We start from the raw sequence: 19357 nt of genomic DNA on the forward strand, positions 1-19357 counted from the left end.
ACCTACCTACCTTCCTTCCTACCTCCCTCCCTTCCTTCCTCCCTCCCTTCCTCCCTCCCCTCCTTCCTCCCTCCCCTCCCTCCCTTCCTTCCTCCCTCCCTCCCTCCCTTTTCTCCTTCCTCCTTCCCCTCCTTCCCCTCCTCCTTCCTTCCTTCCTCCTTCCCTTCCTCCCTCCCTCCCTCCCTTCCTCCCTCCATACCTCCCTTCCTTCCTTCTTCCCTTCCTCCCTCCCTTCCTTCTTTTCTTCCTCTCCTCTTCCCTTCCCTTTAGCCCCATTTCTCAAATAGGTACTTCACTTTCTTCTTTCTGTATTTTGTGCCTGCTCCATCTAAGTGGATCAATTTCTCTTCCCAGGACCACAGATTGTCCCTCATTCATATTTGTATCTCCTTCAATGCTGTGATAAGTAAAAAAGATTTAAAAACACAATAAACCCAGTCATTTTTATTGCCTGGCCTACCTCCAGATAAATGATGCTAGCATATTCCCATAATTTTTTCTTTACTATTGTGCCAGGTCCAATTTCAAATGATCCAAACTCTGTGGTTTCTATCACTGCCCTTGGGATGCAAATTAACAATCTGGTTGATAGCTCACAGTAAGGGAGTGTTTCCTAGTAATTGAGCTTGCATTTTCCCTTGTTCAGCCTCATTCCATTATCTCCTAATTATACTAGCTTGCACAGTGGATGCTATTAGCTAGAATTCAAAATCACCTTTCCTCTAGTCCAGCTGGTGTACACCCATAGCTCTGAAACGTAGTCTCCAGGGAAGGTACACAGCTGTTGTTGGGAATCCTGAGTGATCTCCTGTTACCTTTTAGGAAGAAGGACAAAAATTTAAATCTAATTATGATTTTGTCTAAGTTGTCTTTAAAAAAAATTAAAGGCACCTTGATATCTAGGTCACCTTTAAAAAAAAACTAAATCAACCTTAGGAAGAACTTATTTTGTATTTCTTAATTAAAAAATTTATTATATATGTACCTGAAAATGCAAAACACTTTGTAGGAAAAGGTACCAAAAATGGCCTTTTAAGAAGTTAAACACTTCTTTAGAAAAAAGTACAGCTTTTTAAAAAAAAACATACAGAATTCTCTGGTTTTAGAAGGAGATATTTGAATCTCTGGGCCATACATGCAACAAAATATTATTGATTGATTGAACCTAAAGCACAGTTAAAGCAAATAAAGGCACTCAATAAATAATTTAGTGATTGAATGAGCCTAAGATATATTTAAAGCATGATATCATTCTAATGCAATAAATCTTTTGTGACGTCAAATAGGCAAACAATTCATTGGACTCTTAGAACCAGTATAACCACATTGAGAGAACAGCTTGGAGCTGTTCTGTTCAGATGCCAAAGAATTACATAATACTCATGCTGGAAGGGATGGGAGAGGCCATCTAGTACAGAGGTGTCAGATTTGTAGCTTGTGGGCCTGAGGCAGGCAGAACTGATTAAAAGGTAGTTGGGAACTATTTGACAAAAAGCCCCAAAATATAATACAACATAGGTAATGTTAATTTGTGATTTTCTAACTAATTATGCCTCCTACTGGAATCTGCTTCTATTTGAGTTTGACACTACTGATCCAGTTCAACTCTTTCATTTTATAGGTGAGGAAGCTGAGGCCCAGGCAGGCCCAATTCACCTGGCTAGTTAACAGCATAGCTAGGATGTGACCCAGACTTCCTAAAAAGTCCATGGCTTCTTCAGCTATGCTAACTACTGCTGAGCACAACCAGTGTATTGTACTACTGAAAAAAAGAACTACTTCAATGTGGCAAACTCCATTTGATTTAAAAGATCTCGTTCACATTTTTGAAAAAAATGTCAAAAATTCAATTTTAGTGGAGTTATTTAAGAATTTCTCATAGGGACCTACCCACCCACTGGCTGTTTTGAGTCCTATGCTTTGTAAACCTGAAAGTGCTACATAAATGTGACTTTTTTCCCAGTGGGGGTGGAGGTAGGCGGGTATTAGTCTGGATAGAGAAAAATATTACTAGATAAGTTTGTAATATGTTTTCTCTCTTTAATATGTATCTCAAGCCCTCAATTGTCCTTATAAACTCGGGGAAATTAATAGTTCTTTTCTTAAGTTCCACTAGTGATTTCATTGCATAATATTATTTTCTTTTAGTTACCTCTTCACTTGTGATAACATGTTCATTGGATTCCCATGATTTGCTCTCTTACCCTGAACACTGTACGCTTGTTGGTGCTACTGGAAATGTTTACATTTTGCCTGCCTTCAGAATCAGAGAATTATAGAGTTGGAATTGACTTCATCCCAAAACTAAAATCAAATCCTCACTACAAAATATTCAAGAAGTCCTGTGTCAGCAACTTCCTAGTGGACGTTTTCAATCAGATGTTTTATTGGTACCTGAAACTCAGCATGTCCAAAACACAATTCACTCTTTCCCTTCCTCCCTTCTTCCTAATTTCCCTGTTTCTGTTGAGGGCATTGTGATCCCTCCATTTATCCATGTTTACAGACTTGGAGTCATCCTTAGCTCCTCACTTTCTGTCATCTACATGTTGTCAGTTGCTAAGTGCACGTTTCCCCTCTGTCCCTCTGTGTCCATTCATATGACGAACATGTGATTCCAAACTCTCATCACTAATATGCTGGAAATGCTCAACAATCTCCAAATTAATCTCATTATGTCATCTTTCGTTTCTCTAATACATCTTTCACATAGATACCAAAGTGATATTTAAGTACAGGTATGACCAAGAAGCTCTGGTGCCTCTCAGAACAAATACAGACTCCTCTGTTTGCCATTTAAAACACTTCTGAATCTGTCTCTGGCATACCTTTTCAGATTTAGTCTATTCCTCTTTGTGCATGCTACGATCAATCAACCAACATTTATTAAGTGCCTACTGTGTGCCAGGCACTGTGTTAAGAGGCAACAGACAGTTCTTGCCCTCAAGGAGTTCATAATCTAGTGGAGGAGTCACCAAATATATACAAATAATATCTATATCTATATCTATATGTCTATCATACCTATACCTATACCTATATGTATATCAATATCTACATCTATGTTGATATCGATATCTATATCTATATCTAATGGCAAATGGTTAACAGAGGTAAGGCACTGGAATCAAGAAGGGTTGGAAAAGGCTTCCATTAGAAGATGGAATTTTAGGGCAGCCAAATCACTCCATATCTTGTTTCTCGCATGTGACTTTCCATTTCCTCTTTCCGTGTTTTGGTGTGCACAGGCTGTCCATCATATCTGGACTGTACTCTTTTCTTACTTCCTTTTAGAATGCCTAGTTTTCTTCAAAGCTTAGCTCAAGCAATACTTACTCTACAAGGCCCTAAGCTCTTAGTACCTCTAGCCCTCTGAAACTACTTTGTATATACAGAGGGTCCAAAAAGTCTTAGTGCAGTTCTAAAATTTAATAGATTACAACTACAATAAGACTTTTAGGAACCTTCTATTATGTATTTATGTTGAATTTTGTCTGATAGAATAGAAGCTCTTTGAGGGCAAGGTTTGTTTCATTTTATGTCTCTGTATCCCCAGCATCTAGCACAATGCCTGGAAAATACTTAATAAATGCTTATTGGTTGTTTAATTGGTTAGACAGTCTGTGCTTGAGGGCCTCCAAAGAAGAGGAAATCATCATCTCCTGAGGCAGACCACCATTCTACCTTTGGATAGCTCTGTTAGGAAATTTTTCCTAATATCAAGACTCTATCGATCACACCTAGTTCTTCCCTCTTGGGCTGAACAGATCAAGTTTAATCCCTCTTCCCCACACGACATCCTTTCAAATCATGGATCACAGTTACCATTTCACTCTGAGCTTTATATTCTAAATGTTAAGCATTTCTATTTCTTTCAACTGCTCGTCTAATAATATGAATTTGAGTCCCTCCACCATCCTGGATGCCCTTATGTAGGTGCTGTTCACCTTATCAATGTTTTAAAACTGTAGCCCCAAGAACTCATAAACACAGTATTCTTGATGTGGCTGTGTAAAGATAGGGGCTGGTGGGATGATCTCCTCCTTGTTCCTGGAAGCTATGTCTCTCTTTATGCAGCCCAAGGTTGCATTAGTGTTTTTGGCTGCTATGTTCTATTATTGATTCATTTGCTTGTTTAAAATCCAAGCATGGACACTGAGTGGTGATAATCTAACAAACTTATTTTGTAGAATCTGTAATACAGTAGAAAATTCTGATAACATAACAAATTTGCTGCTAACAGAAAGAATACTTGATTAGATTGATTTGAATTAATACTATTCTTACTTTGACTACCTTTTTTTCTCTTCTTAAGTCTCTCAAACCATATTCAGTAACGTCATGCTTTTATCAAAAGGTTAGTAATTGCTTTAGAAATTAAAACTTTATGAGATTAAATTATATTCGATTCCCTTTTGTAGGTAGAGAAATGGCAGCAGGGAGCTGGTGGAAAGGCCTACCCTCCTCCCCCATTTTATAGATAAGGATACTTTTTTTTTTTAAATGCAATTTATTTATTTAACATATTTGGTTTTCAGCATTGATTTTCACAACATTTTGAATTATAAATTTTCTCCCCATTTCTACCCTCCCCCCCACTCCAAGATGGCTTATATTCTGGTTGCCCTGTTCCCAAGTCAGCCCTCCCCTCTATCACCCCCCTCCCCTCTCATCCCCTTTTCCCTTCCTTTCTTGTAGGGCAAGATAAATTTCTACATCCCATTGCCTGTGTATCTTATTTTTTAGTTGCATATAAAAACTTTTTTTTTGTTTTTGAACATCTGACTTTAAAACTTTGAGTTCCAAATTCTCTTCCCTCTTCCCTTCCCACCCACCCTCCCTAAGAAGTTGAGCAATTCAACCTAGGCCACACATGTATTATTATGTATAACCCTTCCACAATACTCATGTTGTGAAAGGCTAACTACATTTTGCTCCTTCCCAACCCATCCCGCTTTATTGAATTTTCTCCCTTGACCCTGTCCCCTTTCCAAAGTGTTTGTTTTGATTACCTCCACCCCCATCTGCCCTCCCCTCCATCATCCCCCTGCCTTTTATTTATTTTTTTATCTTCCTCCCTCTTCTTTCCTGTGGGGTAAGATACCCAACTGAGTATGTATGGTATTCCCCCTCAGGCCACATCTGATGAGAGCAAGGTTCACTCATTCCCCCCTCACCTGCCCTCTCCCCTCCTCCCATAGAACTGCTTCCTCTTGCCACCTTTATGCGAGATCATCCACCCCATTCTATCTCTCCCTATCTCCCTCTCTCAGTATGTTACTCTCTCATCCCTTAATTTCATTTTATTTCTTTTAGATATCTTCCCTTCATCTTCAACTCACCCTGTGTCTGCTCTCTCTCTCTTTTACATATATATATATATATATATATATATAAACACATATATATATACACATACATACACATACATACATATACACATAGATATATACATACATACACATTCACTTATATATAAACATATATATACATATATATATATATATATATATATATATATATGCATATTCCCTTCAACTACCCTAATACTGAGGTCTTATGAATCATACTCATCATCTTTCCATGTAGGAATGTAAACAAAACAGTTCAACTTTAGTAAGTCCCTTGCAATTTCCGTTTCTTGATTACCTTTTCATGCTTCTCTTGATTCTTGTGTTTGAAAGTCAAATTTTCTATTCAGTTCTGGTCTTTTCACTGAGAAAGCTTGAAAGTCCTCTATTTTATTGAAACTCCATATTTTGCCTTGAAACATGATACTCAGTTTTGCTGGGTAGGTGATTCTAGGTTTTAATCCTAGCTCCATTGACCTCCGGAATATCGCATTCCAAGCTCTTCGATCTCTTAATGTAGAAGCTGCCAGATGTTGGGTTATTCTGATTGGGTTTCCACAATACTCAAATTGTTTCTTTCTGGCTGCTTGCAGTATTTTCTCCTTGATCTGGGAGCTCTGGAATTTGGCAACAATATTCCTAGGAGATTTCTTTTTGGGATCTATTTGAAGAGGCGATCGATGGATTCTTTCAATTTCTATTTTGCCCTGTGGCTCTAGAATATCAGGGCAGTTCTCCTTGATAATTTCCTGAAAGATGGTATCTAGGCTCTTTTTTTGATCATGGCTTTCAGGTAGTCCAATAATTTTTAAATTCTCTCTCCTGGATCTATTTTCCAGGTCAGTGGTTTTTCCAAGGAGATATTTCACATTGTCTTCCATTTTTTCATTCCTCTGGTTCTGTTTTATAATATCCTGATTTCTCATAAAGTCACTAGCTTCCACTTGCTCCAATCTAATTTTTAAAGTAGTATTTTCTTCAGTGGTCTTTTGGACCTCCTTTTCCATTTGGCTAATTCTGCCTTTCAAGGCATTCTTCTCCTCATTGGCTTTTTGGAGCTCTTTTGCCATTTGAGTTAGTCTGTTTTTTAAGGTGTTGTTTTCTTCAGTGTATTTTTCAGTATTTTTTTTGGGTCTCCTTTAGCAAGTCATTGACTTGTTTTTCATGGTTTCTCGCATCCTTCTCATTTCTCTTCCCAATTTTTCCTCTACTTCTCTAACTTGCTTTTCCAAATCCTTTTTGAGTTCTTCTATGGCCTGGGGCCAGTTCATGTTTTTCTTGGAGGTTTCTGTTGTAGGCTCTTTGACTTTATTAATTTCTTCTGTCTGTATGTTTTGGTCTTCTTTGTCACCAAAGAAAGAATCCAAAGTCTGAGACTGAATCTGGGCGCGTTTTCGCTGCCTGGCCATATTCCCAACCAACTAACTTGACCCTTGAGTTTTTCAGTGGGGTATGACTGCTTGTAGACTAACGAGTTCTATGTTCTATGTTTGGGGGGGAGGTGCCAGCTCTGTCAGAGCCACACTCCTCCTTCCCCAAGGACCCCCAGTCCAGACTGGGCTTAGATCTTTAGCAGGCTGTTGCACTCCTGCTCTGATCCGCCACTTAATTCCTCCCACCAGGTGGGCCTGGAGCCGGAGGTAACAACAGCTGTAGCTGCCCCACCTCCACTGCCCCCGGGGCTGGAAGCCAAACCGCGAACTCCTTCCACTCCCGCAGCTTTTCCCACTAACCTTCTCCGCAGTTTTTGGTGTTTGTGGGTCGAGGGGTCTGGTAACTGCCGCAGCTCACATATTCAGAGCGCTAGGGCCCCCTCCGCCCGGCTTCTGGTCTGGATCGTCCACGCCGCTCAGGCTGGGCTCTGCTCCACTCCGTTCCCAGCTCCCAGCTCCGTGTGGGATAGACCTCACCCAGAGACCATCCAGGCTGTCCTGGGCTGGAGCCCTGCTTCCCTCTGCTGTTCTGTGGGTTCTGCCATTCTAGAATTGGTTCAGAGCCATTTTTATAGGTTTTTGGAGGGACTCCGGTACGGAGCTCACTCTAGTCCGTGCTTACCAGCCGCCATCTTGGCTCCGCCCCTAGATAAGGATACTTAAGCCTTGAGACGTTAAAGGACTTGCTTAAGGTTACCCATCGAAGGTGGGATTTTAGCTCAGGTCCTGTGACTTCAGGGTAAGTGCTTGTCCCACTAAACCATGGTGTCATTTGAGGCCATTGAGAGAATTTGCAGATGAGATCACTATACTGTCTATGGTCTTGAGAAATTATGGAGAATGGGAAAGGTGCCAGAAGAGGGGAGACAGAAAAATATGTCATCCTCATTTATTTTTAAAAATTGGAAAAGTTAGATTCCACAAGCTATTCTAAGTACTGAGGTCCCTGGAATAGGATTAATACATATTGGCAAGGCCATATCTAATCATGGAATCCTGTGGCTAACATTGTGTAAATCAAAACTTCTTTATGATTGGATTTTTTCTGTGTTTATATACCACTCATTCCATATTTCTACATGTGCTTTTATATTTAGAGTTTATCAAAGAGCTGCTTTTATAAACTCATCAGTTTCTTTAGCTATCTCTCTTGATGGCTTTTTCTTTTCTCCCTCTAGGATTGTTTGCAATTTTGTTATTTTTGAGAGCCTCAGAATCCTCTTAGACCTTCCTTGCTTTTAGGGTGTTTGGCCATGGCAGCATTCTCATATTTTCTATGATCTTCTTGAAATTTGCTTCCTAAAGTCTATGGTACACATCAGACTCTGCCTAGAACTCCATTTCTTGACTTGTTGTGAACTCTAAGGTAAAGGCTTCACTGTCTTCTGATGTTCTTTTCACTTCTACCTCATCAAATAGTTTCTCCTTGTTGGTCATAATTAGGGTATATGTATTAAAGTTTCTCATTGCTTCCTCTACCTTATGAGAAGTGAATTTATTAGATATTTTGATTTTAGTGGAATGAGACTTCCAAAAGATGTCTGTGTCATGGAAATCCCCAGTTACTGCTCTACCTTGCCCATGAGTTTTGTGTTCTGTATCTGAAATATAGCCTCCATTTCTACTCTCTGGTAAAGTAGTCTTTAGTATATTTTAGAACAATATAATTTCTTTTTATATCTCCTTTTATCTTCACTCAAATGCTTCCATCTTCAGATTCATGGATTTCCACAGAAATGTATATGTATTTGCATAAAGTCAGTTGATCAGTTAACCAACAATTTTTTAAGACACTGTATGCTAGGCACTGTACTACCTATTGGATATACAAAAAAGGGCAAAATTAGCCTCTGCCCTTAAAGAGTTTTCATTCGAATGATGAAAACAACATGTAAATAACAGGCAGATACAAAATAAGTTCAGAGTTGGTAGAAAGTAATCTGAAATAGGAAGGTGCTAGTAGCTAGGGAGACCATGATATAAAAATATTTAGAGATTCATTGTTAGGTACTGTTGCCAACCATACTAATTGAGATGCTGAGACCTTTGAATAATCAGTTTATTATATGTTTGGAGCACAGTCTCACATTAAATTCAAAACAAATCAAACAAACAAAAAACCACTGGGCCATGAATAGGATTTTCAATATTCTTAGTACAAAACAGGATGAATAGAATAGGGCTAGGTAAAAGTTCACATTTCAAAAAAAGCAGAGGCCCTGAGGAACAGTAATCCTTTCATTTCCAAGGAAGTGGGGTCCTTGAGGAACAATATCACTTTTAGTCACAAGGGATTAGGAGCTCTGAGGAGCAGTATCACTTCCCATCACAAGAGGGCAATGACCATAACTATGACACCACCTTGGAAACACTAGCAGTGTTTCCAGAACTAGCAGTGAGAAAAAGCCTGAAGCTTGTGACAGGCTCCCTTCAGGGCTCACCCCAGGAACTGAGCTCAACTTTAACATAAAAGTTCAAAGTCAAGAAATAATCTGGAAAAATGAGCAAATAACTGAAAAAGAACCCTACCGTAAAAAGCTACTGTGATGATAGGGAACATCAAGACACAAACTCAGAAGATGATGTCAGAACAGCTACAAGCAAAAGTTCAAAGAAAAAAATGTGAATTAGACACAAGCCCAACAAGAATTCCCGAAAAACCTAAAATAACTTACAGAATCAAATAAGAATAGTAGAGGAAAAATTTGGAGAAAAATGAGAGTGATGCAAGAAAATTATGAAAAGACAATTAACATCTTGATAAAAGGCAGAAAATATACTGAAGAAAATGATAGCTTAAAAACAGGATTGGCAAAATGGAAAAAGACGTACAAAGCTTCAGAGATGAAAACAACTGCTTTAAAAAGCAGAATTTTGAGGCAGATAGGTGGTCCAGTGAATAGAGTACCAGCCTTAGAGTCAGGAGGACCTGAGTTCAAATCTGGCCTTAGACACTTGACATTACTAGTTGTGAGACCTTGGGCAAGTCACTTAACTCCGATTGCCTTGCCTTTCCCCTTCCAAAAAAGAGCAGAATTTGTCAAATGGAAAAAGAGGTACAAAAGCTCACTGAAGAAAATAATTCTTAAAGGTTAGAATTGGGAAAGTGCAAGCTGATGACTGCATAAGACTTCAAGACACAATAAGACAAAGTAAAAAGAATGAAAAATAGAAGAAAATGTGAAATATCTCAGCAAAAAAAACTGACCTGAAAATGGATCAAGATAATATAATTACAAAATTGGACTAACTGAAAGCCATGATCAAAGAAAGAGCTTAGATATAATATATTAAGAAATTAAAAAGGAAAACTGTCTTGATATCCTATCGCCAAAGGGTAAAATAGAAATGCAAAGAATCCACTGATCATCTCCTGAAAGAGATCCCAAAATGAAAACTAGGAATATTATAGCCACATTCAAGAGCTCCCAGGTTAAAGAGAAAATATTCCAGGCATCTAGAGAGAAACCATTTAAATTCTGTGGTACCAGAAGGATCACACCAAACTTAGCAGCTACTAGCAAAGGAGCAAAGTGCTTAGAGTATTATATTCCAGAAAATAACAGAGTTAGGATTACAACCAAGAATAAACCACCCAGCAAAACTGAGTATAATCTCAGTGTATCTGTATTGTAGAGTGCATGGAGCTTTTCTACCAAGCTTGGTATCAGTATGTGCTACTGTAGTCATGTCCCTGAGATAAGATGGTAAAGGTCACAGTTAATGGATTTGTCAGTATTGAGCACCTGGTGACTAGGATGGCATTCACCTCAAGTATAGTGGATATTTTAGCCATCAATGACCCCTATTCATTGACCTCAACTACACATGTTCCAACATGATCCCACAAATGGCAAGTTCAATGGCACTTTCAATACTGAGACTGTAAAGCTAGTGATCAATAGAAAAGCCATTACTATCTTCCAGGAGCATAGTGTCTTTACCACCTTGGGAAAGGCTGGGTTTTACTTCAAGTGTGGAGATAATTATGTCATCATCTTTGTCCCTGGGAGTGAGCCATAACATGGGATAATTCCCTTAAGATTTTCAATAATACCTCCTTCACTACCAACGTCTTGGACTCACTGGCCAAGGTTATCCATGAAAACTATTGCATCATAGAAGGACTTATGACCAAAAGCCATACAATTAGTGCTACCTGGAAGGTAGTAGATGGCTCCTTTGGCAATTTGTGGCATGATGGATAAGGGGTATCTAAAATATCACCTCTGCTTCCACTGGTGCAGCTAAGGATGAGGTGAATAGGTAGATCACAGGTATGACCTTTCATGTTCTTACTTCCAAAGTATTTGTTGTGGAATTGATCTGCTGCCTAGAGAAATCTGCCAACTATAATGATATCAAGAAATGAACATCAGAAGGGCCCTTGAAGAGCATCTTGGACTACAAAGAAGATCAAGCTATAACTTTTACAGCAACACTTATTCTTCTATCTTTGATGCTAATGCTAATATTGGACCTAATGACCATATCATAAAGCTAATTTCCTATTATGACAAGTATGGTTATATGTATATATATATATATATATATATATATATATAATATACGTACATATACGCACACACACACATATATATGCATATATATATATACACATATACATACATAACCATAGACTTCATGGTCTACATGGCCTCCAAGGAGAAAAACAGAAAGCTATGGAGCCCAGATTCCAAATCTATTTCCCTATCCTGAGTATTTCATCCTCTCACAGTCTCTACTCCAAGGCACCCTGAGATAGGGAACAGAAGCATAGAGTCCTAAATTTCATACCATAAATGAAGTTAATACTATGTTTAGTGGGAAAAAGAGTAAAGTATCAGAATACTAAAAAATGTAGGTGAGCCAGATTATGAAGATATTTAAATGCTGATCAGAGAAATATATATTTGAACATGGAGATTATAGGTAACTTTGGGAACTCATTGAAGAGGGTGTGTGTGAAAGGGAGTAGTTCAGGTAAGAGGTGATGAAAATCTGAATTAGAATGGCGGCTATGTGAGTGGAATCGAAGGAGACTTAAACGAGAAATGTCAAGGTAGAAATGACATGTTTGACAATGGATTTGATGTATGGGCTGACTGGGTGTAAAGAGTTGAAGATGACACCAAATTTTCAAGTCTGGGTGACTTGGAGGATTGTGGAGTCCTTGACATTAATAGGGAAGTTTTTAGATTTTTAAAGAGAGAGTCAGTTTTGTTTTGCCATATTGAATTTGAGATGGGCTCAGGACAGGGCCTTGAGGGGTCATCCTTGGATAGGGGACATCATATGCTATCCTACTGCTCCATTTCTTTGATTTATTGCTTTTAAATGAGAAATTCCTTTTGTGTATGTTCTATTTTCCAGGCACAAATCCCATACCACCAAGAGGCAATGATACCCATGAGGTCTTATTTATCTCATAGTATTAATTTCACATTTTTATTACCCAAATCCCATAAATTTATCTATCTATCTATCTATCTATCTATCTATCTATCTATCTATCTATATTACATATATACATACATTTGGGCCTGACCTTTTTTGAATTTTATTTTCTATGAATTACTAGGCAACTTCTCTGATGCTTCTTTTTTCCACTTTATTTATTTTTAGTTTTCAGCCTTCACTTTTATAAGATTTTGAGTTCTAAAATCACCCCGCCTCCCTACCTTCTCCCCTTCCCAAGACAGCATGCAGTCTGATATAGGCTGTACGTATACAATCATATTAACCATATTTTCACATTAGTCATGTTGTGAAAGAAGAATCAGAACAAAAGGGAAAAATCAAGAGAAAGAAAAAAACAACAAAAAAGAGAAAATAGTGTGCTTCCATCTTCATTCAGACTCCATGGTTTTTTCTCTGGATTTGGATAGCATTTTCCATCATGAATCTTTTGGAATTGTCTTAGATCATTGTATTGCTAGAAGAGCTAAGTCCATCAAAGTTGGCCATCATACAATGCTGCTGTTACTGTGTACAATGTTCTCCTGGTTCTGCTCACTTCACTCAATGTCAGTTCATGTAAGTCTTTCCAAGTTTTTCTGAAACCTGTCTGCTCACCATTTTTAATGGAACAATAGTATTCACTGCATCCATATAACACAACTTGTTAGCCATTCCCCAATTGATGGGCATCCCCTCAATTTCCAATTCTTTGCCACCACAAAAAGAGCTGCCGTAAATATTTTTGTACATATGGGTCATTTCTCCTTTTTTATGATCTCTTTGGGGTACAGACCTAGTAGTGGTTTTGCTGGATTAAAGGTTATGCATAGTTTTATAGCCCTTTGGGAATAGTTCCAAATTGCCCTCCAGAATGGTTGGATCAGTTCACAACTCCACCAAAAATGCATTAGTGTTCCAATTTTCCCACATTTTCTCCAACATTTATCATTTTCCTTTTTTTGTCATATTAGCCAATTTGATAAGTGTGATGTGGTACCTCAGAGTTGTTTTAATTTGCATTTCTCTAATCAATAGTGATTTAGAGCATTTTTCATACGACTACAGATAGCTTTAATTTCTTCATCTAAAAACTGCCTGTTCATTTCCTTTCATGATTTATCAATTGGGGAATTTGTGTATTATATATATATATATATATATATATATATATATACATACATAATAAAATTTTCATATATTATAAATTTGACTCCATTCTCTACATATTTTAGAAATGAGGCCTTTATCAGAGACATAATGTTTCTTTTCCTATGCCCTGTTTGATATCTTTTCTGGCATTTAGATTTTAAGATTTATCTGGCTATTATTTGTTTTAGTTATTCCTTTTTCGATGTAAAGACTTTTTATTAGAATTTAAGTTCCAGGGCCTTTCTATTTGTATTCCTGGTGCTTAGTACAATGCTTTGCATTCATTCATCCATTCATTATCTGTGCAAACAATTTTATCCTAGTTTGTATCCCCATTATTCTGTACTTGAATCCATGGTTTAAGGAAATTTTTTTTCTCTGATATTATCTACATTCCTTCTCTTCCTCATCCACCAAATGAAAGGTTCGGGTAACATGGCATCTAAGATCCCTTCCAGCTATAAAACTATGATTTTATACTACTTGAATTCAAAAAAGTGGCAAGAGCTTCAAGACTTCTAGTTCCTTGCCCAAGATTTTCTGGTTCCTTGTAATACTTAGCAGGTTTCACTCTAGCATATCATTTAACCACAAATTATTCATTAGAAGTAGGCAGAAGTTGTCAGGTTTAATAAATCTCAGTAGGTTGTCTATATCATACTGTACAAAAACTTCAGGAAGTTGACACACCTCTTAATTGGTTAGGTCAGGTCTACTGATAGAATACCTCTATTACTCAACACCTTCCATAGAATTTCTTTTTCTCCTGAGGCCAGGAATAGTCTTTGTGGTGGTCAGGTTCATTCTTGGAGGGTTCGTGTTCCCTGTGAGACTTCACTTCTCTAGGCTAAATAATCTCAGTTCCTTAAACTGATCCTCATATAACCTGGACTAAAGGGTGAGTAGTACTCTATATTTGAATGAGATTGGTAAGCTACTCAGAACCTCCTGAACTGTATCAGGTCCCTGTGTTAGATAGAAAGCTTACATGGATGGAGAAATGCTGAAGTTTGTATCTCAACTTTGGTTGCAACCAAAGGCAGTTTTCCATAAGGTGGTAAATGTATCTTATATAAAAATGTAGTTGCTCAAAGTTTTTTTTCAGTTGTTAGTACATCTCCAAGGTCTCTGAGTGGGTCCCCCCATTGGGGGACTTGTAGGATGCTAGGAGTTTGATCATTATTTACCAAAGGCATCTTGCTTGTGTAGAAGTAGGTAATATTATCAGATCCCCTATAGGGTAGGGGTTGGAACAGAGACCTAGTGAATATGGCAATCATGGAACCTAAGAGGAAACCTTTTATTTCAAAAGCAGGGATAGGGGAAAGTGAGAGGGGAAATAGTAGACTAGCCTGGATCAGGAAATTATTCTCCTCTCAACAAATCGTATCCTGGGTATTGTGTTCAGTTCTGTGCACTACAGTTTAGGAAGGATGTCGATAAACTGTAGAGGGTCTAGAAGATAGCAACTAGGATAACGAAAATCTTTGAGTCAATGTCAGATGAAGATTGGTTGAAGGAACTGGGAATATGTTTGGAGAAGACAACAGAAAGCCATGAGGGTCATCTTGAAAGTATTTGAAGGCTTATCATGGAGAAAAGATTAGTCTTGTTCTGTTTGGCCTCAGAGGGCAGAGCCAGGAGCGATGAGTGAAAGTCGCACAGAGGACAATTTATCTTGATGTAGAAGGGGATGGGGAGGGAACTTCTTCCTATTTGGAGCTGTCCAAACATGGAATGCTGCCTTGAGAAGTGATTGAGTTCCTCCTGCTTAGAAGTCTTCAAGCAGAGTATAGATGACCACTGTCAATTATGGTATAGTGAGGATTCCTTTAATGCAGGGATTTGAGCTATATGGCTGGTGAGGTCACTTCCACCTCTCAAATTCAGACATTGCTAGATCAAAAGGCCTGATGTGAGAGCAGAATGTTTCAAACTAGAGGAAATCTATATACAGGAGGCACTACCAAAAATGGTGGTAAAATGATTGGTTATCTGATATGGCCTTCCTCCTTGAAGTTCTGCCTCTTTGTTACAGCTGTGAACAGTTTCTACCCTGTCTTGCTTTGACACTTGGGACCATAATTGCATTGGCATATTCATGGAGGCAGCTCCTTACCCTGATGCATCAGTGAAGCTGTGAAAATAATCATGTTTCAGAATTTTTCCTCCTTCTGTTTCTCTCTGTCATGTATTTCCACCCCTCAACTTTTTTTTAAAGTTCTCCTCAGCCTCTTCAGAATATTTTATTTTGTGTTTAGAATGAATGAATGGAAGTTTGTCTTTTCTTAGATAATTTATTCCATCCTTTTTTGAGAATCTTTAACCTTTCCTTACAATGTCAGTTAAGAATATGAGTTCTTATCCAAATGTCTGTGAACATTTTTTTCCTATTTTGATAGCTGTATTTCAACATAGTTTCTATCGTAATCCTATGCATTTTATTTTATGAATTCAAAAACATTCTTTAAAGTAGACCATAAGTTTCATCATATTGCCAAAGGGATCCATGATGCAAAAAAGTTATGAATCTTTGATGTAAAGGAACATTCATTCAGAAGAACAAAGTGTCTTGAGAGGTCATTCTTTTAAACCCCCAATTTATCAATTTTGTAATTGAGGAAATTGAGCCCTAGGAAGTTAAATGATTTGCCTGTCACTTCCTTTTCCTTGATACTCTCTTCTCTGATCTCTTTTGTTTCTCCTTCTCCAGAAGGAGCATTTGACTAATCCTTATCAATATTTTCTTGAATTTTGATCCAACTGTGCCCAATAATCATGAGTGCCCCAACGACTCTGTCCTGGGCCCTCTTCTGTTCTCCCTCTATACTAGGTTATTTTATCCGCTTTTATCTCTTTGTTATTTTATCAGCTTCCATGAATCAATGATCATCTTTAAGTAGATGGTTCTAAAATCAATTTATCCAGTCTTAAACCTCTTGTCCTGAATCTCCACCTGCCTATCTCAAATTAAATGTCCTAAATATATCTTAAACTGAACATGTTCAAAATTGAACTCACTTTCACCTCCCAACTCTTCTCTATTGCTTGTCGCTATTACTATTGAGTGTATACTCTTAGTCATTTAGACTTGCAATGTAGGGTGGCATCCTCAACTTCTTACTTCCCTTCACCCTCCACCCCCGTATCAATCTGTTGCCAAGTCCTATTGATTCTAAAGGTATCTTATATACTTCACTGTCTCTTCTTTGACACTACCACCAACCAGGTACAGATCCTCATCACCTCATATCTGGACAAGTGCAATAGCCTGCTGGTTGATATTCTTGCCTCAAGTCTTTCATCAGTCCGGGTCATCTTCCACTCAGCTGTCCAGTTGACATTCCTAAAGTACAATGTGATTGTTCAATCAACTCCAGTGACTCCCTGTTATCTCTAGGATCAAATATTAAATCCTCTGTTTGGTTTTTAAAACCCTTCATAAACCAGTCCTTTCCTATGCAATCCTGTTATACTGGTCTCCTTGTTGTTCCACACACAAGACACTGCATCTCTTGACTCTGGGTGTTTTCACTGACTGTTCCCCATGTCTGGAATGCTCTCCCTCTTCATCTCCACCTCATGGCTTCCTTTAAGTCCCAGCTAAAATTCCACCTTCTAAAAGAAGCCTTTCTTGATGCTCCTTAATTCTAGTGCCTTTTCTCTGTTGATTATCTCTAATAAATGCTGTCTATATCTTGTTTGTACGTAGTCATTGTATGTTTTCTCCTTTGAGCTCATTGAAAATAGTGAGTTTTCCCCCTTTTCTTTATATTCCCAGTGCTTAGCATAGGGCCTCACACAAAGTAGGCTTCCAATAAATGCTTATTGCCTTGACTTGTTGTATGAGTTGATAAGGGTCTGCACTGGGCTGGCAGCTGTAGAAACATAGGAAGAGTTGGATCTGAGATTATTTACAGAGGAAGAACCATTTGGACTTGGTCATGGATGGAATTTGGAGTAGGGAAGAAGAGAGCAGAGGCAATGAGGTGTGTTGTACAGAAGACTGGCTCAACACTCAGGCAGATCTAAGTTCAAATTCTGTCCCTTACAGATACTAGCTCTGTGACCATGGACAAAACACTTAATTTCTCAGTGTTCCCAGGTAACTTTCTCAGACTATAAATTATGGATGAACTGCTGATCTCTACCAGTAGAGAGTTTTAAAATCAGGAATCTCAATGCAATAACGAAATCACAGGTTCAGACCAAAATAATAACAACCAAAACATGGAGACAGCATGAAAATTACTCAAAAATTGTGATACTGAAGGACTGAGAAGAAGAGGAGAGTGTTGCTTGCTTGGGGTGAGAAATGAGAATGTAAGTTTGTCACATGCTAAGTGGCATGGTTTGGTTAAGACATAAAAGTAGAGATGTCCCCATAGGCAACTGGTGACACAGGATTAAAAATAGATTTTGAATTCAAGGTTGGAGATAAAGATTTGGGAGTCATTTATATAGAACCATTAGTTTAAACATGGGAGTAGATGAGCTCACTAAATTGCAAGAATAAAGGGAGAAGAACAGAGGATCCAAGACTAAATGCCTGGGATAACTGACAGGGGGGAAAAAAGAGGAACCAATGAAGGAAACAATTGGAGAGACAGAAGAATGCAGAGGGTACAATATTACAGAAGGGGGAGATAGAAAAGATTTCCTAGAAGGGGTTGTTCAGAATATCAAGTGTAGCAGAAAAATCAAGAAAAATCAGGCTTTAAAGGAAGCCAGTAGATATAGTTAGAAGAAACTAATTATTCCTTTGCAACAAGAAGACTAGGATACATATCGCTAAGGGGCCTAAGAAGGGAGTTGGTAGTAAATATAAGTCGTTGGTATAACCTGCCAATTTGATGAGATATATTATGAAAGATGGGAGGGAAATAGAATGTGTCATGGTGCTTTGCTACAGTATCTAAATTTGGCAGCCTTAATTCTTAGAGACTACCACTGTTTTCTATTATATATTCACAGATTCAGTTTAATTATTGGGTGCTTACTATATAAGAGGCACTGTGCTAGAAACTGGGGAGACAAATGTGACAGGAAGTGGGTGCCATAACCGGTACCTGGACCAGCTATTGGAATACTTGGCTGTTGTTCAAGCATTTACCCTTGTCAGTCAAATACTCCACCTAGCACAGTCAGGCACTCTGGGGTGTTACAATCTAGGTGCCATCCTCTACTCTTTATTATTGCTCACTCTCTAAATACAAACTTTTGCAAAGCCCTGACAATTTTACCTTTGCAAAATCTTTTCTCTATGCTTCCTTCTCTCCTCTGACACTGCTACCATCCTTGGGGCAGACCCTCATCAACTCACCCCTGGACTATTGCAATAGCCTGCTAGTTGGTTTCTCCGCCTTAAGTTTCTCCTGACTCCAGTTCATTCTCAACTCAGCTGTCAAGTTTTTTTTTGCTAAAGTGCAGATCTGACCCCATGTAATCCTTTCCATCCCCACCCCCAGACTCCAGTGGCTCCTTATTGCCTCCAAGATTAAACATAAAATCCTCTGGTTGGCATTCAAAGCCCTTTACAACTTGGACCCTTCCTACCTTTCCAGTCTTCTTATACCTTACTCCCTATTATGTAGTTTTTAATTCAGTGACACTGGCCTCTTTGCTGTTCCTTGAACAAGACACTCCATCTCCCAATACCAGCATTTTCACTGGCTGTCCCTCATACCTGGAATACTCTCCCTCCTCTTCTCTGCTTCCTGGCTTCATTAATGTCCCAGCTAAAATCCCATCTTTTTACAAGAAGTCTTTCCTAGTCCCTTTCTTATGCCTTTTCTCTGTTGATTACTCCCTATTTATTCTGTTCATAGTTGTTTGTACATAGTCATTTGCACATTGCCTTCCCCATTAGATTGTGATCTCCTGTAGGGCAGAGACTGTCTTTTGCCTTTTTTCTTATCCCTCATGCTCATTGACCAACTTCTAAGCTCCTGGTTCCTCCTTCAT

Source organism: Trichosurus vulpecula, chromosome 8 (assembly GCF_011100635.1).
Source record: "Trichosurus vulpecula isolate mTriVul1 chromosome 8, mTriVul1.pri, whole genome shotgun sequence".
In the NCBI taxonomy this organism is placed as follows: domain Eukaryota; kingdom Metazoa; phylum Chordata; class Mammalia; order Diprotodontia; family Phalangeridae; genus Trichosurus; species Trichosurus vulpecula.